The following is a 24,431-nucleotide window of genomic DNA, read 5'->3' as shown; positions in this document are numbered from 1 at the left end:
AACTGGGTGCTATAATAGAGTCTCTGGCCGACATGGAGATCCTCCAGAAGGGCCTAAATGAGACTGATGCATGGTGTCAAAGCCATGGTCTCAAGCTAAATGCAAAAAAATGCGTAGTAATCCCCTTTGGAAAAAACAGAGTACCCGCAAACTACAACATAGGAGGTAATCCCCTGAAATCTGAAGAAGAAATAAGGGATCTAGGGACCCAAGTAGATAGTCAGCTTTCCTTTGATAACCATGTTGCCAAAGTGGTTAGAAAATCCTTCTATGTAACCCATCTGATCACGAAAGGGGTTCGCATCAAGATCTAAGGATGTAATGGTGCCCCTCTACTCTTCCCTCATCAGACCCATTATTGAGTACAATGCACCAATTGGAATGTACCTGGCTAGACATATCCAGCAGCTGGAGAGACCACAGAGGTACCTAACCAAGAGGATTACTGGCCTCAAACAGTTGCCCTATGCAGCACGATTGAAAAAGCTAAGACCGTTCTCTGTTGCATACCGCTTTCTCAGAGGCGATCTCTGTCTAACGTACAGAGCCATGTCCAACCCAGAATTGGTGAACATGCTCCATCTTAGCAAAACCAAATCTACTCGAGCTACACGCTCTAGGGATATAAACCTCAACACAACAATGAATAGAACATGCTGGAGGGATAGATTCCCTTTGCAGAGACTTCCCTTACTATGGAACAGGGTCCCAATCTACATAAGACAGAACCCCTCACTATCACTCTTCAAGAGGAACCTTGATGTGTGGATGGGTAACAGAAAGTTCACACCGGGGATCACACCAACAGCACTACTAGATAGGGGCCAAGGGTACTAGCTGCTAGTACAAGGGTCTAGGGAACTACTAAAGGGGCAGTAACGTGGCTGGGCTAATATATGCCTTCGGGCAGATAGCCCAGTACCAACCTATGAACCTATAAATGCATATAGTTATTTAGTCATGATTAAGGAAATGCAGCTTTAAAAGATTTACAGTTTGGTAGTACAGAGGTACCACTTAATAAACCTGTCAGTATTTATTGTAGCATTAATTAATGATATTTTTCATTACTGCCATTTTGAATGTTCTGAATAAAAATATCCCTTTTTTCAATTTGCTATGAAACATATACAAATCCTTTTCTTGTCCCGCTCTTTTTCCCTTTGCAGAATCAAACAAACCCTGGGCACCTTAATTACAGTCATCCCAGGTGTGATGATGATCACCACCATCTCCAGCCCATCGGAGACTGATCCACAGGGTGGTAGTGGCATCTTCCTCCCTCTGAGCATCCCTCTGCATGGCACCCTGGCAAGCCAACAATCTGAGCTTTAGGAAGTGGGGAAGCTGCAGTTGAGTAATTTCTGAAGAGCCAGTGGGGCCCATATGAGCATTTTGGTCAGCAGGTACAAGATGGACTGATCACTGAGCCCATGACCTCCTTAACATCTGTGTTCACCCCCTCTTGGAACATCAAGAGAGGACCCACAGTGAAGATCTCTGGACCATGGTTGCATTGACTATAAGGATATTACCATCATCCCTTTTTGTTTGTCCAGCTGTACCTCTATCTCTCCCTCCTTCCACTTGGCAGCCCAGCATACTATTCCAATCACTGTTGTCTGGTCTGTGTCATATGTACTGTAAATGCACTTATCTCTTTCTTAACCCTCTTCTACACACGCGTCCCTTATTTCTTATCTAATTTTTCTTATAAGATAGTCCAACCCCACAAAAAAAGTATTTGTCTTCTCCATCACAAATCTCTTCATTTATACATTTTGTGTTTTCCTTGTTTGCTCTCTCTCTTTTCTTTGAATGTCCAATCTTCCCTGCTTCCTAAATTATAAAAGCCAGAACAGGGAGTTCATATAAGGACATGATCATATGGAAGTAGTAACCTGTAAAGGTTTTTACAACCTACTAGCCAGTGGCACAGAACTGTAATTTGTGCAAACACATGTGCAAAGTTCTGGACAGCACCTAGCGCTTCACTCTGCTTGGTGCCTTTTGCTGACAATATATGAAAATGTTCATAAACGCATGAATAAATGCAGCACGTGCACAATAGTGAGCCTCTGTCATACAAACATACATTTTTCTTAAGCCTGTTTATACTGATTCAAAAATGACAAAATATAATGGGCATATGTTTGCAGCTCTGAGAAATTCCAGCAAGTTAATTACATATTTCTGAAGCAATGCTATTTGTACATGAGTGAAGCATGGCATTATGATTGTCACCCATAATCTTTACAAACATGTCTGTGTATGTATGCATATCTATATCTATCTGTGTATATGTATGTATATATATATATATATATATATATATATATATATATATATATATATATATATATATATATATATAAAATATGGATCTACTTCATTTTCTTTAGCTTCTTATTGACCGACACCCATTTGACCGAAATTTCATTTGGCCGACACTTCATTTGACCGACAAGTATTATTGGCAAGTAAATGGGATATGCCCCCTTCCCCACTGAAGTGTGACCCTGGAGTTAGAATATATAGTTAGGGGATGTGTGGGAGGCACAGCCCCCCACAGTGGAGGGGTGTGGGAGGGGGCGAAGACCCTCCCACTTACTTTTGTTTTACTAAGCAATATTAAAGCAAAACTAAACAATATAATATGAAATTAAGTGGGGGGGCTTTGCCCCCCCCACACCACCCATTGTGGGGGGCTGTGCCCCCCACCCCCCCAACTATATATTCTAACTCCAGGGATGCACTACAGTCGGGAAGGGGGCATATCCCATTTACTTGCCAGTAATACTTGCTGGTCAAATGAAATTTCGGTCATTTGGTGTCAGGCAAATAGGTGTCGGTCAGTCGGAAGTTAGGGCAAATGAAGTAGACCCATATATATACATACATATATATATCTATATATATATATATATATATACACATATACATATACATATATATATATATATATATATACACATATACATATACATATATATATATATATATATATATATATATATATATATATATATATATATACACATACACACACACACACAGACAGATATAGAGATATATGGGTCTACTTTGGAAGACCAAAATGCCAGAAGGCCGACTTTTAGAGATGAGAAAGCCAAAGCCGACAACCACAGAGAACCGACTTTCTGGAACACTGACTTCCAACTCTAAGTGAGTCGCTACTTGGTCAAAAAAGAAAAAAAAAATTAAACCCGAGACAAAATAAACCCACCAATGTGGAGGGCTTTCCCCTCCACACCTCCTAACTAAATATACCAACTCCGAGGTCACAGTACCGTGGGGGTAATGGGCAAATTTCAACATGGTGGCCAGGTGGTGACTTACCCGGTGTTGAAAGTCAGTGTTCCGGGACATCAGTTTGCTGTGATGGGCAGCTTTCTTGTCTTGGGATTTTAAAAGTCAGCCTTCTGGTATTTCAGTCTTTCAAAGTAGACCCATATATAGTTGGATAGATATAGATGAAAACACTTAACTTAATAATAAATTCTTGTGATTTCAACTGTTTTTATTTTAAGTTATTTTTAGTTATTAGTCTTGGGCTGTGGAAACACTGGTGGTATTTTGGTTTTAACATATGTATATAATGTGTTTACAGAATTGTCAAATTCTCCTTTGATTTAAGTCCTAAGCTAATTGAATGCGAATTATATGATGTTTGGCCATATAAGACCTTCGGGGTTGTGATACGAGTAAAATGCTTTAATAAGAAATAAAGTGTTTTACTATCATTTTCCCGAATGACATGTTGTCAGCAGTTATGCTGCCAAAAATCAGAATGTCGTTCGGGAAATGAATAGTGGTTTGGATAGTCGAACACACTTGCGTGAATGCAGTAGTACATTCGCATAAGTGTGTTTGACTGTATGTATGAGATAGCGGTACAGTGGGGATTGGAAATTCATCCATATCCCTACTGTAGTCCGATCTCGGAGTTGGAATAAGTTAGTAGCAGGGGGTGTGGGGGGTGCAGCCTCCCACAGGTGGGTGCAGGGGGGCTTGCCCCCTTGCAAAAATGTGATATGTGGTATAGGAGTTTGATTTACATCAACTGCTATACAGCTATCACGTCACATTTTCAGCGATAATGTCGACTCAGATGTGTCAATCATTTGCGGTAACATTGTGTATGCTCAAAATGGTTCATTTTGGTTTAACTTTTCGTTATTTTGAACGGCAAATGTTTTACCGTTCGAACTAACGATAGTAAACCAATAAAGTTTCTATCATATTCCTCCTTTGTCTTTCTTTCTTTGACTCTTTAAAAGTTAAATGCCCTTCATCTTAGTTTATATGCCTTTTGGATGCACAGTGTGTATCACTTTTTGCTTCCTGAATTGTTTTTATCCTCTCCAAGACTCCCCACTCCAAAAAAGCTTCAGTTAAAGCAGTCAAATACTATGCATCTCAAAGTATCCAAATACACTGATAGCACCATTTTGTTTCACGATGATAATGACCCTTTTTCTGTCTGTACCCTATCACACAGTTTTCCTTGCTGCTTTTAAGACATTACTTGTTTTTATGAAATCTGTTATTAGCTTTTATGAACAATAGCTATCCAGTATTTCTGCCACTATTGCTTCTTCTTCATATGGTGTACATTACATATGCACACAAAACAAATTGTCGTATTGCATTGAAAACATCAAAAGTATGCTTTTCATTTCTTTTGATATAGAGTTTCATTATGGAGCTACAATTTTTTCATTCTCATTTGCTCAGCCTCAGTTACATTTTCAATAAATGTAATGGTCAGGAGAAACATATTTGCCTCTCTTGAGGGCCTGGTGAAATTCTAATCGCCCTAATTGCCATCCTCAGAGTTCTGGGACTGCAGTTGTGAAAACAGGGAATGAATACAAAGTCTAAAGTTGCAATACTGTGGATTGTTCCTAGGTACAACATTCTATATTAATATATAAAAGTTGTAGGTATGGGGGCATTAACCCAACATTGGAGGTGCAAGGAGCAGCAAATCCCCCACCTACAAAATGCTTTACTTGTATAACAGCAAGATTCAAAATCCTTTTTTTTTCTGATTGAGTCAAGGTTAATTTTCCAATGTTGCAGGATCTGCAATTAAGTGTTTTGCACTTGTGATAGGGAGCTGTATTCTGTGGCATGATCTAAAGCAATAAATATACTACCATCAGGTGCCCTAACCCAATATATATGTAGCTAGTGAGCATCTTTACTGAAATTAGAACATGTGATCAAGATCTGACTAGAAAGCACTAGTCTGTTTTATTTACCCAGACTGTTCCATGGGGTGTAACAGCATTTTATTATGGTCAGTAGAACTACAAATGGTCTACAGGAGACAGGCCTCTCCTTCTATGTGCACTGCTTGCAGTGAGCTACCCAGATAGTGATGTAATTGCACAACACTCCCTTAAACAACATCATCAAAAAATGTTTTGACTATAGAAAAGTGGCTGCATGCTTTTTTTAATGCAAAGCACTTTCTCTGTGGACCATGCTCTCATGACCACCTAGTAGGAGGCTTTGAAATTTATATAATCAACTCTGAGGTAGCTGCTCCTTGGGGCAATGTCACACTGAGAGTGCAATAATCACCTTTGATGAATGTGCATTCAGTGAACGTCATGTTATCAAGTAATACAACAAGTCGATTTCATAGTGAGGCAGTTTTCTTTTATCCCTTTGAAGGGATTAGGACTCTATTACTTGCTCAACTGTCTACAGACAGATGCATAAAAAAATGGAATAGTGTTTTCATGTAGTCATATCATTTAATATGGTATTATGTGGGCTATAAGTAATAGAAGATTCTGGGATTATACCATTGCTTCCTGTCTGTTCAAAAGCAATGACACAAAAGCTCTGTTTGCCATGACTACAATCTTTCCTCGTCCGACCTTCGCTTCGGTCATTCGAATTAAACACAGGATATTAAAATCCAGATTCCATGACCTTTCAAAATAACAAGAGAGATGACCTAGTACACAATGCTGGGATGACTAGAGATAGCTTCTTGATGTATAACAGAAGCATGTACACATACTTAACTTCTTACAGCATGAGACGAAACTAAATTAGACATAATTTTCATTTTTGTACCCTCTGTGGTAGCGGAAAGCAGTTTCTACTGCCTATAAAAAAGCCAGATTGTATTTATAATGAAAAAGAATCTGAAACATTACCTGAAACTGTACTACATAACAACTCTCCCACCAACTTCCTGTGAAAATATAAAAGTGTATAGTATTTCTGATTAATGTACCTTTTTATTCTTCTGTTTTCTTTCTGATGTGTTCATCTGTTTGTTGAAATGGCAAATGAATGTAGAGGCCTTGTCAATGATGCAAGTGCATAAGTGCATATTTTTCCATTACAAATGTTTCCATCAGTGTATTATATTATTTGTGTTTAGATGTTACAAATAGGCATTATTATGTTTGGATATCATTATTTAACATTTTTTGTTTAGTAAAGTACCTCCTGAAATCATAAAAGTTTTTCATATAAATGTAATATCATTTAAAAACCATCAATAAAATAGAACATTATTGCATCCACAGCTACCACTGCAGGATTGGTTGATTGCTTCTTAGATTGATTTTGGTTTGTTTTGGGGGAACAGCACTTAGCAAGTATATCATAGTCTGGGTTGTAGAGTACAACAGCTATACAGGGCAAGGTAAAGACAAGCAATACAAAACAAAGTTATGTCACTGAAAACTAAGGATGCCTGCTGGTTTCTACAGGTTACAGAGCAAAACAACTGTATAGAACTTAGTAAAATGTAATCAATCCAAAAACAATGTTACAAAAGAAAAAAAAAACATACATACCAACAGATCTTAATGTATGTGTATGTATATATATATTTACAAGGATGGGGCTCCCACTGGAGTAGGGACATTAGTGAGAGAGCAAAAGTAAAGTTACTGAGGACAGGAACAAGGTGAATTAAGTGATATCTCACATGAGTGCAGATGCATTTGTTTTGTATATACAAGAAGTTTTTAATGGGGATATGAACTTCAAGTATCTGGTTAGCTCAATTAGATGAGGGGGTAGAGAATGCCAGAATCTGAGAGCAACTACTGAGAAACTGTACTTTGTGTATTGGAGTTTAATATATTTATTTTATTTATTTGTTTGTATTTGTTGTCTGGGGTAAAGCACTGATCTCTGTGGACCTTTTCAGATTGAGACCACCAGCACTACCTGGTTAAGGGATTAGTGTAGTGTCGCACAGTAAGGCAATTGAGGCTGAAGGAATTGAACCTTGAACCACAACTCCTTAATCCTCTGAGCAATTTGCCAGACAGATGTTGTAGCAGTTTTGGGGATTATACCAATGCTTGCTACCTATTCATGAGCAATGATGTCATGACTTGCAGTCTTAGTAACACACTGCTGTCCCTCCTCCATGGACGCTGCAAGGCCTGATGGGATATATGTAAGGTGTTTGTTGCAGTCAGAAAAAGGTGTGTCCTGTGGGAGGAATTTTAAAATTAGTCAGTTGAGAAGAAGATTAACTGTTTAATTCTCTGGCAGCCACTTGGCCTTTGTGAGTAATTGGTAGTTTTGCTCCTGATATAGAGAATTTGCTGGAGATGGTTTGTGGGGTTTTTGATTGAGGCCATAGCAAATAATGGCAGCCCATATTCTAGCTGGACAAAAATGATGCCTTCTTCTCTGGCAGCTTCAGTTGGAGATGAGAGAAACTGGGATTTATTCTGGGCCCAGAATAGTAAGTAGTTAACTTTGAAGCAATTTTTTCTCAGCATGCGTGTTAAATAAAAGTGTTTGGTCTGACGATGTATCATGGTATTTAAAGGTGGGCAAGTTTCAGTACTGTTGCTGTTTAAGTCCTTTATTTGGTGAGTGCTGCAACATTATGATAGTTTTTAGTGGGTACCAAAGGTAATTTTTTAAGGTAAGGGGAGGACATCTTAAAGAAGAGCCTATATCAAAAGTCAATATTTATTCTCTTGCTGATTCCAACTAGCTCTATAAAGTACAATATTGTGAGCATAATGTTGCATCTGAAGGTGATGCAAGTCAGACGGATAATTGTTCATAAAGACAAGAACAGAAGGGAGCAGGCTGGAAACTTGTGACATACCAGAGTGTATAGCAGAGGCTTTGAGAGAGAATGGGAAGCTTTGTATAGTGGCTTTGATGGGGAAGGTGGAACCCACTTTAACTCTGGATGTTTTATTTATAGGAAAGTACAAACAAATAAAGAAGCCAAGAGGTTCCAAAATCCACGAAAGAATTTAATATACTTAAAACAATAAATGTAAAGTGTTTTTTGTCCAGTCGGATCACCGGACTTCAGACAAAAAAACAGTACACTGTGTACTGTTTTTTTGTCTGAAGAAGTCTGGCGATACAGTTGAGTGGCTCTTGGCTCATTTGTACAATGCAAAGTATTTTGATTGAATAATCACACTTTTATAAGCTGTTTAAAGTATACTGCTGTATCCATATCTTTGTATTTGTTTGTGGTAGCATGTCATATCTTTTAAGTCTGTTTGTCTTAGCATTTCACTCTAGAGACTCCTTTACTGTGCTTTTACATTAGGAGGACTGGGATTATTTATTTTGTGGCAGTAGGTGTTTACCTGGTCTATCTAAGATGGCAAGCACACAAAAGGGCTCTATATATTTTTTGCACTTCTCTTAAGTACTGTAACTGTATTTTAGCATTTTCAAAAAAGAACTGTACCGTCTGCTGCTTTAAGTAGTTAATTGTATGGTATTACATTATATCTGTTAGTTGTAGGGCTGTTGTAGGTCGATTGTATTACACTTGGGCTCCAAACCAGCTATTCCACATTATGAAGGTGTTTTTCTGCACTCTTGTGGCAGAAGTGTGTTGGTCTAACCTATCTGAGTTGTGGATTGCTGGTGGAAGACTTATTGTTTGTGTTCATGATTGGTAGTTAGCATAAAACTTTTTTCTCTTTGCTCATATTTAAGCCTTGCATTTATGCTGTGCTGCTCTTCATGCAGAGGTGATTAGCAGTGCTCTTTACAGACACAAAAGCCTAGAAACTCAGTTTTTCTCTGAAAAGCTTTCAGTGAACCCTTTCAAGCTTTTCTGCTGCTCTAAGAGCAACTCAGTTGTGCAGTAAGCAGTGCTGCCTTATTGATTATCTTTAGCCTGCACAAAAGTATAGGTCCCTCTTGCAGTCTTGATGCTACAAGCACAGTCCTGTCAAATTATCCCATTCCCTTCCCTGATAAAACATACAGTAAGAGACTGCTATCACAACTAGGCAGTTTTCCACCATCTCTCTGGCCAGCCTGATAGATACGGGCATCCTGAAGCAATGTAGCAATTTTCTTATGTATACTGACAAGCACTTACTCCTGAAACAAACAAATACTTTATGTAAGTGATGATGTTACAATATGAAATTGGAAGCAAGACTCTCAAATAAGGATAAATCAAATGCCAAACAGGTTGTCAGCACATACACACTTCCCACACTAAATAAGAATACGACACTTAAACCCCACATATGCTGAGGTACTCACTAGTAACTTACCAAAAGATCAGAGGCCTCTCAAATGGAAACCCCCTGCACACATAACAATGCATAAAACAACCACAACACATAACAACACAGCAGTGTCTCAACAAATAAATCCATAAGGTGTAATACCACAAAACCTGATGTATTGATCATAGGTGACTCCATTGTGAGACACATGTATATTCCCCTCACCAGGCTGAATAAGAAGTGGGTTACAGTTAGCTGCTTGTCGGGTGCCAGGATCTGTCAAGTCAGTCAAACACTCAAGTCACTCAACCAGAAGTACCAGTATGACTCTGTCATAGTCCATATGGGGATGAATGACTTCAGACATACCTCACTGGACTGTATAAAGAAAGACATGACTAAGCTCTCAGATTATGTGTCACAGGCAGGTATAAGCCTAGCTTTAAGCAACATTCTACCTTCAACAAGGATGATGCCACAAAACAAACAAAAACATGATTAACTTTTACAATTTGTTTAGCTTCTGGTGTCAGTTCATTGGGATCCAATATCTGTCTGACTGGGAAGACATGGTCTACAGGCCATGCTGCTTTGCCAGAGATGGTCTGAACCTGTCTCCTCTAGATTTTCAGGTAACGGAAAAGGCATTAGTCACTCCTGTTGTACCTTTTTTAGTCAGTGTCAGAATAACCAACCTCCCAACATAAAATCTTCTCTAAATAAACTCAAGGTTCTGCTGCTTAATGGTAGGAGTCTAAACAAGGATTTGCAATTCCTGGAAGCACTCCTCACTTTGGAAGATACTGGCATTTGTGCAATCACTGAAACATGGTTCAAAGGCTTGGAGAGTATCCCCACCATGCAGGGCTACAGTGCCTTCCATAAATTCAGACCACAAACTGAGCATGAAAGAACCAAAGGAGGAGGTGTATCCATTTTCATTAAGGATAAGTACACCTCTAGACTAGTCAAACAGTATGACTCTCTTGAGCTATTCCATGTCCAATTAGCAAAAGGTCCCCTACCATGAAACAGGAAAAGCATACCTGGACTTACTGGAGCTACTCATCATACAGCCCAACTCCTTACTCATGGGTGATTTTAATTATCCTACCATCGACTTGGAAACGTACACAACCACAAACATGCTGGCTCAGAGGTTCTTTGTCAATGCAAATGCTCTGGAACAGCTAGTCAGCATACCCACAAGTGGCTCAAATGCCCTTAGTACTCACTAAAATGAGAGATCATTGCACCCCACCCCATATGATGTCCTCCTTGGTATGATCAGACCATAAATCAGTCCCGCTTGATGTTTATAAGACCAGATACCCCATAAAGCTCAAAAAATGAATTTTTCAAAGACGAATTGCTTCCTACTAATGATGGTATATAAAGTTTTAACCCCCCTCCCTCAAATGCAGATAACATGGACTTCTATGCAGAAGTGTACACTAATTTATAACCACTTAAGCAGTTGTATAGAATTGGCTGTACCTGACTGTATTAAAACCAGGTCTTGCTAAAAACAAACCACCCTGGTGGAATCCTAGTATAAACAGGCTATACAACAAGAGAAAGAAACTAATGTCCAAGAACAAAAAGAACTGGCTCAGCAGAGGAAGAAATCCCCCTCTAGCTTAAACAAACAAATAAGAGATCATGTCAAGTCCTTGAAAGCTAATTATGAAGTAAAAATAGCCTCCCTGACTAAGGATAATTAAAAGGCATTCTTTAACTATGTCCGAAATTTAAAAGGGAATATCCAGATATGCACTGAACTGGTTGTGGATGGCACCACCCATATTCAGCCAGACATTATAGTCAACTTGCTAGTTGAGAGATTTGGAGCAAACTTCACCCCCCCCCACTGCCCCCTCCAGTTATCCGTGAAAGTATACCTGTCACCATTCCTCCGTCTATTATCAAAACTACAGCAGGTCACCTTGGACTCTACAAGGCCAAAAATACAGAATCAGTGGGACCAGACAACATCCCAGGTTGCCTTTTAAACAGCTTAAAAAAAATAACCTAGCAGACCTACTTGGATCCATGTTTATTCATGGCCTGCAATGTTCCAGTGGAATGGAGGACAACAACCGTAATCCCACTGCACAAAGGGGGACCATTAACCAACCTTGAGAATAGGTTCATAAGTTAGTACTAAGCTAACTGCCCTTGCGAGCCATTTTAAGCCTAGCCAATTATCCCTTGTGAGACTCAAACCCTGCACCTTGTGTTTGTAAGGCAAACACCGTAACCATTAGGCCACCCTCCCAAGCTTATAGGCCCATAAGCATCACTAGTCTCATCTGCAAGGCCATGGAGAGAATCCTTATGGACCTTATTAACAAGGACATAGGTAATCTCTAAACTCTTGACCCAACCTGTTTAGATTCGTTAAAGGTAACTCATGCCTGTTAAACATTGTTGACTTCTTCAAGAAAGTTATGAAGGCCCTGGATGAGGGAAAGACAGTGCATACCACCTATCTTGACCTAGCCAAATCATTTGGCACAATCTCCCACTCCGGTGTTATAGAGAAACTCTTTCAGTTGGGAATTAACCTATCCATTACCAGATGGGTAGCCAACTGACTCACTGACAGGACACATACTGTCAAAGTAGCTGACTTCACCTCATGCAAAAGGCCAGTTACCAGTGGCATACCACAGTGTTCTGTGCTGCACACCTTACTGTTCAGAATTTATTTTTCAGATGTCCAGGAAAACTTGGATGTCCTGTGGCTGGCAAAGTTCACTAACGACTGTAAATTGGCAACAATCATGGAGTCCCCCAACAATGTTAATATACTGCAGGCAGAGTTAACACAGACAAATGATTGATACCAAAGCCACAGATTAAAGCTAAATGCAAAAAATGCATTATTATTCCCTTTGGGAAAGCTGACATACCTGCTAATTACATTATAGACAACACCCTCCTAAGAGCAGACCCAGTGGTACATGATCTAGGTACTCAGGTTGATAGCAATCTGAACTTTGATCATCACGTATCCACAGTAGTAAGGAAATCCTATTTGCCACATCTTATAAGTAAAGGCATTGCATCTAGATCCAAGGATGTTATAATTCCATTATACTTGGCCTCAACAGAACAATAATTTAGTACAGTGCTCCCATTTGCATGTACCTCACCAGACACCTGCAACAATTGGAGAGACCACAGAAGTTTCTCACCAAGAAAATACAGGGTACACAAAACAAGTCTTATGCAGAAAGACTGAATGACCTGTCACTGTATTTTGTCTCTCACAGGTTGCTAAGGGTTGACCTGTGCCTGGCTTACAAGACCGTCTTTGACCTAGCCCTGATGGGAATTCTACACATTCATAAATCAAACTGCACAATGGTCACTCACTCCAGGGATATTAACCTAGCCTTTGACATGAACAGGTCATGCTGGAGAGAGAGATCCATCTCCCAGAATCTGCCACTCCTCTGGAACAGGCTTCCAGTTCATGTGAAACAGATCTCCTCCCTGATGCTCTTCAAACACAACCTAGATCAATGGATGAGTGACTACAAATTCACTCTTGGGGTGGGGCACATGTTCCTTCTGAACAGAAGAAGTCAGTATTAACTACCACAGGCCCTTACCACTGTGAACTTCACTCACCTAACCACCAACAATTGGGAGAACTTGGAATAAATATGGCTAGGCTTGTAAGGGCTCTAAGGCCGTTAGTCTAGTAACCTGGGAAAATTGAACAGTAAGGGAAAAAGTCCACAGCACACACTACAGCTATTGTATAGAATATCTTTTAATAAAAATACTCCAAATACAAACTACACAAATACAAGTAAAACTTGTTAAAGATAAGCACTTTTGTCCTGTGTGTTAACAAAACTTCTTCAGATAAAACTCCAGTTAAACCACATAGTTTAAATAACCCATTCAAAAAACACAATATGTTAACAGGTCAATCAGCTACATATATTAGAACCAAGCCCCCTGATTCCCAGTTTTGAAAAACACTTTTCAAAATTGCCCATTCACTTATAAAATAGATATACTACCAAATAAAAAAGTTTCACTTATACCAAAAACTTTATCTTTTTAATGCCTTTAACTGTAAAACAACACTTGCTATCGAGCAATGTTCATTTTATTCAGGGTAACTGGTCACATTCAAGACCAGTTGCCAATATAATTCCTCCTTTTCAAGATAGATCACCCATGGTCCACCCCTTTCATTACTCTGAACTTTCTGAATGATAAACTTAAACCAATGGTTTTCATTACCTAAAATGTGCTTTGCAAGAGCGTTATTAAATTTTCCTTTTTTGATTTCATAGCAGTGCTTATATATCCTCTTTAAGCATACATTCTGTTTTACCTACATAGTATGCTTCCCACAGCTAGCATAGGGCAGCATAAACTACTCCCTTTGTTTGGCAATCAAATCTACATTGTAATACAATTTTATATCCCATAACATTAACATTTTCACACACAGGGACATATCTGCAGTAGTTGCATTGACCGCATCAACACATATTACCATTTGCAGCAGCTCTCTGTTTTCCCAAAGGATGTTCTAAAATGTTTTTTAAACAAACACCCTTTTTCTAAACAATACAGGGACATTGGTTTACTTGCTCAAATGTTCTACTGCACTTTACTAGTGCACACACCCCCTGGTACAGAAGAAATCAGTAGTGAAGGAAAGTTTGTGCACTCTGCCAGAATGATCACTAGGGATACTGGTTTTATGATGGAATGTGAAAATCTGTGCTCTCTGTTTTGGAAGAGGGGATACCCTATGGATTTTATTGCTAATTTAAAAGATGAGGCAGTGCATAAGAGAAAAATGCAGTACTTTAACCCAATTCTAAATCAGGATACTAATAACATAACAGCTAATTAACATGAGGAAATAGTTGATAAAAGATTCAGATATGCTTCTATAACTACCTACAGCTTGGAAAGTAATACGATAAAGCAAATTATTATGATAAATTGGTCTATACTAAAGGATGATAGCAGTTTAAGGGACAACATTATTGAATATCCCTGTATTGTTTATAAAACGTGCCTATCCATGGTTTCAAGTTCTTACTATGGGTTTAACTAGGTAAGAGTGGGGAGATTTAAATGGACTGGCATGATAGCACTCGGATGAAGAATGGGTGTTATACCCAGTGTGAAGTACAGTTACCAACAAGGTGATGCTGCTCTGCATACAACTCAGATGGTCCTATAGCAGTAGGGGGACTGGGGAAGGTTGCAGATAGAGTTCTTCTAAGGGAAATTTCATCTCAATAATGTTCTTGTCCATACAGAGCACTGCTAACGGCTGTTGCACAGAGAGCAGCCTAGTGCAAACACTGGGCTTAAATTGAATTAGAAAAACAAGTATTACAACAGCAAGGCCTACAGACCAGTCAGGAAAACACACAATAAACATTCAGCCAGCAGCCCCCAACACAGAAAGGTTTGCTAGAGCACACTTCCCCCACAAGAGTGGAGTCAGAAAACCCTCCTATGTAAAAATTATGGTTTTAGAGCTCAAGTGCAAGAGAACCACACAGTCTAGATACTATTGCCTTGTAAAACTAGCAGACACAATGTAATTAAGTACTGCAGCAGCAGTAAAAGCAATTCAGCTCTGGACCTCTAGTAAAGTGCAAGAAATGTCAAAAATTTAGGATTTTATGAAATACAGTAAAAATAATCAACAGAAGTGCATAATGATACTTATTTTCAATCTTTTAGCAGCGGATTCTCTGCAATTCTCAGGCGAAGTAGCCTGTGACATCCCAACTCTGGGTCAGTAACCAAGCAATCTGAATCCTCACCTTTGACACTGGACAGGGACATTCACTTGCAACAAAAATGGATACACCTATTATTTCCGGATGCAGCTGTCTGCATCAAGCGCAGTTTCTCTTAAGAGCACACAGGGAGCACACTCAGTCTGGGGGCTATTTTTTTTCTTTCTTTCTCCAGATCCCCAATAAGACTTTCCACTGGCACAGCTATAGAGTTGAGCCCTCAGCAGAGTGTCAAAGCCAAGTCCTCCACCACTCTTTCTGTGAAACCAGGGCTTTGTGCCCCTGTTCCAAGCAGCTAACACACACACACACTCTTTGAGATTTGGTTCACACACACACACACACACGCCCCCACCTGGGAAAGGCCGGTTCAAATTTAGTAGCTATGCCCCCTTCGGCCCAGACTATAAGGTAGTTGCACTGCCACCAGATACTCCAAAGCCAGCTATTCTAATACTCTTACAAGGATACCCAATTATATTGAGTGAAAATAATATTAATACAAATGGTAATGCTGACCAAACAAGAGAAAATGAGCAAACAACACAGCTGATGGAGATTTAATGTACAAAATAAAATAAAATAAAGGTAAGCATTTTTGTATATACAATACTTCCTCAGACCAACTAACAAACACATTAAGCTGCATCAATAAATAGGCAAATCAGTTAGCAAGTCAAACCCTCATTACTATTACCATAACAACTAATTAGTGTTTAAGCTTCCTTGAAAGCATGTAAGGTTTAAGTGAAATATGATCATTCAGACCAAAGCCTCTATCTGCCTGGAGGGTGATGATCCATTTCAATTCATTGTTTTGTTTACGACACATCCTCCCCAAATTCTCTTGGAAGTTAATTGTACCACTCTGGAAAGAAAAGTATGATTAATATTAGATGCAACATGTTTACTCAGTGCATTTGTTCCAACCTTCCTTCTAATTTTACCCAGATGTTCCAGAATTCTTTCTTTAAGAGTACAATTAGTCTTTCCAGCTTAAAAACATGGGCAGTCCTTACAATGTGGCAAGATACACCAGACTTTTACCTTTGCAATCCGCACAGAATCTGAAATCGTACTTAAGATTGGTAGTGGGATGTACAAAGAATGGAGTATCTATAATATTATCACAGGCCTTACGACTATGGCAGGGATAGGTATTTATCCTAGAAGATAACAGTCGTTCAACATATGAAGAATTATGTTCGAAGCCCAGTGTCTGCTTAAGATTCCTTGAATTTTTAAAACAGATGCTTGGTTCATGCATACGATCTTTCTTATCCCCCCAGCAATAAGTAAAATGGGCCATTTCCTTTTTAAAATCATACAAACATCCATCACATTGCTAGAAAAAGTAAGTCCTCTTCTAGGTTATCTGCAACTTATATGTTTAACAGTATCAGTCCTCCCCTTCTTTTCATAAAAATAGGGCCTCCCTTGTGTTTCCCCCAATTCCATAACCTCTGTGGCAACTCCATTAACTTTTTTATAACCATAGCCTCTCTCATAAAACGCAGTACCAAGTTGTCAGAAACATTTTGCAGGCTATTATCATCAGTACATAACCTAGATGCCCACAGAAACTGTCCTTTCAGTATGTTCTTATATATATAATTTGGATGCATGCTAGTCTGAAGTAATTTACTATTCTTCCAACAAGACTTCCTATATAATTTGGTTCCACACTTACCATTGGTACACTTATAAACATGAACATCAAGTAAATCTATAGATGTAGTAGAGGAAGAAACAGTAAACCTCCAAAAACTTGTACTACCATTAAGCCTTTGCACAAACTCATTGAGTTGTTCATGTGTACCTTGCCACAGAATAAACACATCGTCAACAAATCTGCTGTAACATACTAAACAGTCTAGGAATGGATTGTTAGCATATATATTGCCTTCTTACTAATGGGCCATCAGCATATTGCCGTAGCTATTAGCACATGAGTGCCCATAGCTATGCCAAGTTTCTGCAGATAAAATTCATGATGAAATATAAAAAACACTGTTCTCTAAAATAATTTCTAACAATGTACAGGTCAACAAAATCTGATTGTTCATATAACCACTACACTTACGTAAAGAACTTCTAATAGCTTCCAGACCATAATCATTTGGAATAACCATGAACAGCGTGGTGACATCCATCGTCACAAACAAAAGACCAAAACAGTCACCCACAGTTGAAACACTCTCATGGAGTCTAATTAAAAAATCTTGTGTGTCCCTCAACAGAGCTGGAACTTTATTCAAAACTTGTCTCAATTTATCTTCCATGTAAAGCAGCAAGGTCTCAGTCAGCCAACCCTGCCCCATCACTATAGGTCTCACAGGTGGCAGGACATCACTTTTATGTAATTTAAAGAGGCCATTAAGAACAGGTACTGTTGGTTTCTCAACCATAAAAAAGTTTTAAAGATTGTATGCAACCAATCCAGTCATTAACAAATCATACAAATCCAAATGTACTTTCTCAATAATAGATGCTAATTTAAAATTTTCAATATGCAAATAAGTTAACTCATCTGATAGGTGCTTCTGCATACAATCAATATAAAAACTAGCATCAGTAATGACCATCACACCTTCCTTGTCTGCTGGTCTGATACAGATAGTGTTGTTCAACTCCAGCTCAACCAGAGCTGCATACTGTTCCTTAGTGAAATTATGAAAGTGCTTACCTGTCTTGCTAGAAAGCATCTGCTGTAAATCTTGTTCACACATCTGAACAAAAGCCTCTAAAACTGAGTGCAAGGGAGGATTAAATGAACTGTCTCTCTAATAAGGCATAGGGTCTCCTGTATCATTCAAAAATTAAATTTTAAGCATAACCTCTCATGCAAACATTCATAGACTTAAAACAACATCACAAAGGTTCGCCAATGTTGCTGGAATAAAAGATGAACCCAAACTGAGAACACTTAAATTCTCATCAGTTAAAACAAAAGAAGAGATGTTATGAACTAACAAAACACTTTGCATCCTCATTTCAGTCTGCCCGGAGTTGTTTCTTCTTGCTCCATGGACTGCAGTCTCTTCCAGTTCCCCCTGCTCAATGATCATTGATTGGTCAGCTGCCATTCCTTCCTTAAAGGTACAGGAAGTTGGTAAAGGCTTTTGGAGATTAAAGGAGCCACAACCACAGCATTCTTGCTTTTTGTGCCCAAATCTAGATCTTGCTCTCTTTCCAAGAAAGTTCTGACACTTGCACCTGCCTCTGGGCCATCATTTATCACCCATGCAGCCTCAGGTTCATCACCTACAGCCCATGCTGCATCTATTAAGTTAGATGAACCGATATTCCATGAATCCATAGCCTTATGAACAAGTTTCACCTGCGATGTATGCGGCCACATAAAAATGTCTCTTTTTAAAGTCCTCATAATCTCTTTTCAGTTTCCTATGCTTTTCCTGCTACAATTTATAATCATAACTAGTAACACTCAGCATCAACTCATCAAACTTCTTAGAACATTGTTCAGTGGTGAACTTGTCACTCAAGCTGTGGAACATATTCTCAGACAGTAAACCTATCTCAACAGGTTTAAAGAAATCAACAAGCAGTCTAATTAAAGCTTAATTCTATATTCAGAGCTTTCCATCTCCTTAATAGCTCAGAGTAGTGTTCACCATAGGAAGGCAAACAAAAAACTCGTAAACCCCTAGGAATGACCTTGTGGTGAAGGCAGGCTTCAAGGTGCAGTCTTTGCCACTGCAGCCTTTTCAACTTAAATAGCTTATGTTCCAGTTCACTTAAGGCTTGCATGACGAGTTCACCACTGAACAATGTGCTAAGAAATTTGATTGATTGATTGACCATTAAATGATCATCCATAAGGGCAGCATACCACCACTCACCCTTGGGAATAAGCAGTGTCCTCCATTTGCTCGCTTATCTTTACACTTCAAGGCAGCGTTCAACCCCTTATCTTCATCCCAGCATCTCCTTTCCAACCAAACCACCAAGTCCAAGCAGCAACCACACACACTTTTCCACCACTCCAAAATATCTTCCTCCAATTATCCACCAGAGGGGGAACAGAAGAGGGGCAAACCTGTCCCTCTTCACCACCTGCAAGCCTAAAAGGGCTGTTCCCCCCTCACTCCCTCCAATCACTAACCGACCCCTCCAAAAACAATCCATGATTTTAATTAAATAAATCAAGACCAAAATCACTAAGATGAACCCCATCTGCCCTGAACCACATAGGGTCCCTATCAGCAAGCTCATTATGCTGGATTGTACTCACCCCCATCCCCCCCAACTGCTTCAACAGCCTGTTCACAAACTTCTGTGCCCTCTCAACTGCAGAAAACTTCCTAGCATCCCTCCACATTAAATGAGGAATAATCTCCAACCATAACAACATAACATTGGATATATCTTCCTTAAAGCTAAAAAATCCTCACATATCTGATATACTAATTGGTGCTTCAGTGTCACACTTAAATCATTATCTGCTAGGTGCACCAACAAAATTCAAGGCAACCCCAGTTGAGTCTGCATCATTGTAAATACCTGAAGCAGCTGGTTCCACTTATGCCCTCTAATGCCATGCCAGGTGACTTTCCAACTGAACCAATGTAACCCTAAGTCAGCACCGTTACTCCTAACCACTGCCCTCTTTGCTACCCAATATATGTATGAGTGGCCTAAGATGAAAACCCTTTTACCTAAAAAAAAAAAAAAAAAAAGTTTAATAATAGAATAACAAACATGCTCCCTTATCTAATATAAACTAAAAATACATTGGAAGACCACTGACACACCCTTTTAATGACTTTGATCGAGCTGACCCCCTTTGCCAGATCTGATGCCCTGCCCATCCGAAAAGAATGAGTAGAACATTTCTCTCCATCAAGGCCCATATTACAAAAGGCTCTTCTCATGACTAAAATCAACTATCCCCCTGTTAGCACCCTACCACCTACCGACCAGAAAACTAAATCCTGTGGCCTACCTTTATGACCTGCACGCAATCTCCTTCAACATGCCAGTGGACATGTCTGCTCCAACCTGTCTTCCCCCAAAATTATTGTTGCTCCTTTCCCTGCTTGATCAGTCTTAGGTGACCTTAATCTAATATAAACTGCCTCAGCAACATCATAACATTATCTCACACCAACGACCCCAACAACTCTGACACCCTAAATGCTCCAAAGTACATCCATACACTCAGCGTTTCCCACAAGACATGATTTTCTGAATTCCCAAATATACTACCAAGACCCTACAACAACACCTTTAAAACTCTCCTTGTTACCGGTAACCGCCTATCCCTGCCCCATCCTTTCAACACTCACCCAACTGTCCAGGATTTTGTAAAATCCTCCAGTCTTGCCATCTGAGCAGACACACCAATTGCTGCCAAATCCACTCTCACTGATCTAATCCGCCTTACCCTGTGTCCTAGCTACCACTAAATATCACAACAGCAACTCTTCTGACTACACACATTCTTCCTCTGGTAGTTGCCTAACAAACCTGTCAAAATCATGCAAAGCCCTACCATAAGCCTTCCTGGTGGACATGCCCAAGACAGCTGAACCAACCTGCTGCTGCCCAATCTGGCACCACCATGGGGTCCTCTCTTGCCATCGGTGCCACCTGCCGAAACCTGGAAAACTGAAAACAAGACAAGTTGTCAGCAACCTCATTCTTCACCCCCAGGACATGTACCCCTGTGAAAGAAAAATGAACCAACAAACTCTGAAGAACTAATTTACACAATACCATTAATAAACATTCAGATTAGCTGTCTTAGCTTGCAAAACTCACACAAATACAATTTTGTCAGAATTAAAAGCAGCCCCTTCCACCCCTCAGATATTCTTGCCACACCACCGATACTGCTCAGATTAGCATCAGTTCCAGAAAAGCAAGATCCAGTTTTCATTCCTCTGGCCACTCAGGAGGCCATGGCACTGCAAACCACTGCCCTGCAAAAAAATGCACCCATACCCAGGCCCCCTGCCACATCTGTAAACAGCTGTAAATCACCTTGACCTACCTAATCTGCCTGTCACAAAATGTCACCATTAAACTGCTGTAAAACCTGTAGCTACAAGGTTAAGTCTTCATGCATTAATTTGCTAACTCTCACCCAGTGATGCTTACTCTTACCCTCTTTCAAAAAGAATGCCACCGACCTACAAAATGTACATCCTAGATGAACTGCCCTACAGGGAAAATTCAACACCCCAAAAGTTCCATAGTATCCCTCATCCGCACCTTATCCCTAGCCTACATCCTATCTTCTCTTTTAGTCTAGCTACGTTCTCTCCAGGAAGGTGAAATAACCCAAGTCCTGCATCCATGCTCCACCCCAAGAAATCTAACACCTTTGCAGGGCCCTCCAACTTATGAGTGGCCAATAGAACTCCCAACTTCTCGCATATCCCCAAAAATTCCCCCATTGCCACTGCCACTCTCTCTTTCCCTTCACCCACTAGCAAAAAATCAGCAAAGTAATGCAGCACTCTCCGTTTCTTCACTCGCTTTTGCCATATCCAATATAAGGCCATACTAAACTTTTAAAAATTAGAGCAAGCCTTTGCACATCCCATTGGCATAGCTGTGTCAAAATAAAACTTATCCTCCACCATGCCCAACAATGTCCAATCCTCCTCATGTACCGGCAGAAGGCAGACTCAGTGTCCACTTTCACCAGCTATAGCTCCTCAAAACTTGTGATGATGCATAACTCACCTTAACCTCCTCCACTGGGATGGAATTATTGACAGACTTCCCTTCTGGGTAAGATAAATGGTGTATCAAATGGAACTCACCTGGTTTCGTTTTGGGAACCACCCCAAGAGCGACACCTTAAACTGGGTAAATGGAGGGCTATCAAACGGGCCCAGTAACCTGCCCACCTGATGCTCCTTCTCAACCAAGGACCCCAAGATATCCTCTCTCCCCCAGAGTGACCTCAATTTTTTTCCCACCTTACCATCCCTGCCAAGCTTGACTTAATCAGAAACCCCTACCGGCTGCGGATACTGCAACAGTATGTCCCACAGGACATGCACTTTAATAGGTGAATGTGTCCTCTAGGCATCCCTTTGTCCCCCAAAAGGACCCCCTCGGCCATGAAAAATGCATACCCCATAACACCAGAGAAGGTCGCCTAATCACCATTGAATGGTAAAGGATTATGTCTGACCCCCCCCCCCCCATTTGGCCCTCATTCCTACTACACTGCACCGCTGGGTGCCCACTCGCACACTTCAAACAAGCATGGCAGAATCTGCATGTTGTCCAGGCACATCTCCCCACATTGAAAGCCCAATATACTCCACCACTCTCTTCTGGACCTTAATATCTCTGCTGCCCATACTAAAGCTGTCCATCATGGTGGACAGCCATATATCAAGGTGTCTTACCTCCCAACGCATAGACCAATCGACTGCCTTCCTCTTGCAAAATTTCTGATCATACCCCAACCGTACCATAGAAAGAACACCAAACCAGTAAAAATGACAAGACAAACCAATAGTGGGAACGAACTGCACGAAATTCAAAAAGTTCAGAGCAAGGTTGTCTTACAAATTAAGTCCACCAAAAACCACGTTGTTGAAAAGAGGAACCAAGTTTATTAAAGCGCTTTTCGTTTGTCTCATAGACAAACTTCTTCAGAACTGTTAACAAACATACCAGTGTGCTTATATAGTAAAATTCCAAGCCTTAATTACAATTAATTAATCAATCAATCAAGCACATTAACCCAATCATAGTAGTAAAAAGGAAACTAACACTTAAATCAGGATGTAAGCTTCCTTACATAAAAACTGTTAGACCTGTATTAAAAACAAATCAACTATCTACATCTATAAATCAGTATGTTTAAGCATACTGCCAGTTGACAAGAATCCAATTGTTGAAAGTTAAATGTTATCATACTTTAGAGAACCATATGAATGAAAATACAAAAATTAAAAACATTTAAAATGTTAGAATATTCCTACTTGTTCCTATTCAAGCCTAATAATATAAATACATATGTTAACCAACCAAAAATTATCTTTTCAAATTAACCAATTTCAAAACACTAGAAATAGTGCAAGCCTCATTCAAACCAGGTGAATGATAGGCTTCTAGCCTAATCTGCCAGTTTAACTCCTTTTCTAAGAGTTTAAGCTGTACAGATCCACCTCTACTGTCATTAACAATCTGTTCAATGGCAATAAACTTGAACTGGTGTGAAGGGTTATCAATAATATGCTTTGCTAAAGCATTCGATTCTTTACGTTTCCTAATAGCGTATATGTGCTTATAGAGTCTGTCCTTGAGCTTGCGCTCGGTTTTCCCTATATAGAAACCTATACATTGTTGGCACTGCGCTATATATACTAACATGCTGGAATTACAATTGACCCTACGTTTTAATTTATAAACATGTTCGTTAACCACAAATTTGTTTGCTTCATGAATATATTTGCACCAGTTACAAGCTTGGCATTTAAACATACCAGGGGACCTGGTTGACAAAGGTTTTTGCTCAAATAATGATTTCAAGTTTCTACCTTTCCTGTATGCTACCTTAGGGTAGGGACCCATTTTTGAAAGCACATCTGGGTCCGCTTTAAATAAATGCCAATTTTTCTTAATAATGGACCATAACGAAGCACTATCAATGGAAAAAGTGGTAATAAATCTAGGAAAATCAAATAATTGTGGTACCGAAGGCGAATTTGTATTTTGCTCTTCAAAAATCTGATCCAAGTTGGTTTGTTGTACCATCCTTAACACAGGTAGTAACGGTTCATAAAACCTACTGAACCTTTTTGAAGATACCTCATCAATGAGTTCGTCAACCAACTCGGGGGGGTACGCTCGACTCAAAAACATCCTTTTTAATAATGAGCATTCCTCAATAAAGTCGTTATCCCTACTTGTCATCCTGGCTGCTCTAACCAGTTGACCTTTTACCACTGCTCGTTTCTGCAGAAACGAATGGCAGCTGGTAAAGTGCAGCAAGGAATTTGAGTAAGTGGGTTTCCTGTGGATTTGTGCTGCAAAACACTTTATATCTGAATCTTTAATCATACCCCAACCAAACGTGTACTGGCCATATCCTTTGTACCTCCCGTATCATCAGAAAATA

The sequence above is a fragment of the Protopterus annectens genome, chromosome 16.part0 (genome assembly GCF_019279795.1).
Source record: "Protopterus annectens isolate FY-2018-M chromosome 16.part0, PAN1.0, whole genome shotgun sequence".
NCBI lineage: Eukaryota > Metazoa > Chordata > Ceratodontiformes > Protopteridae > Protopterus > Protopterus annectens.
Note: the sequence above shows the minus strand (reverse complement) of the source record.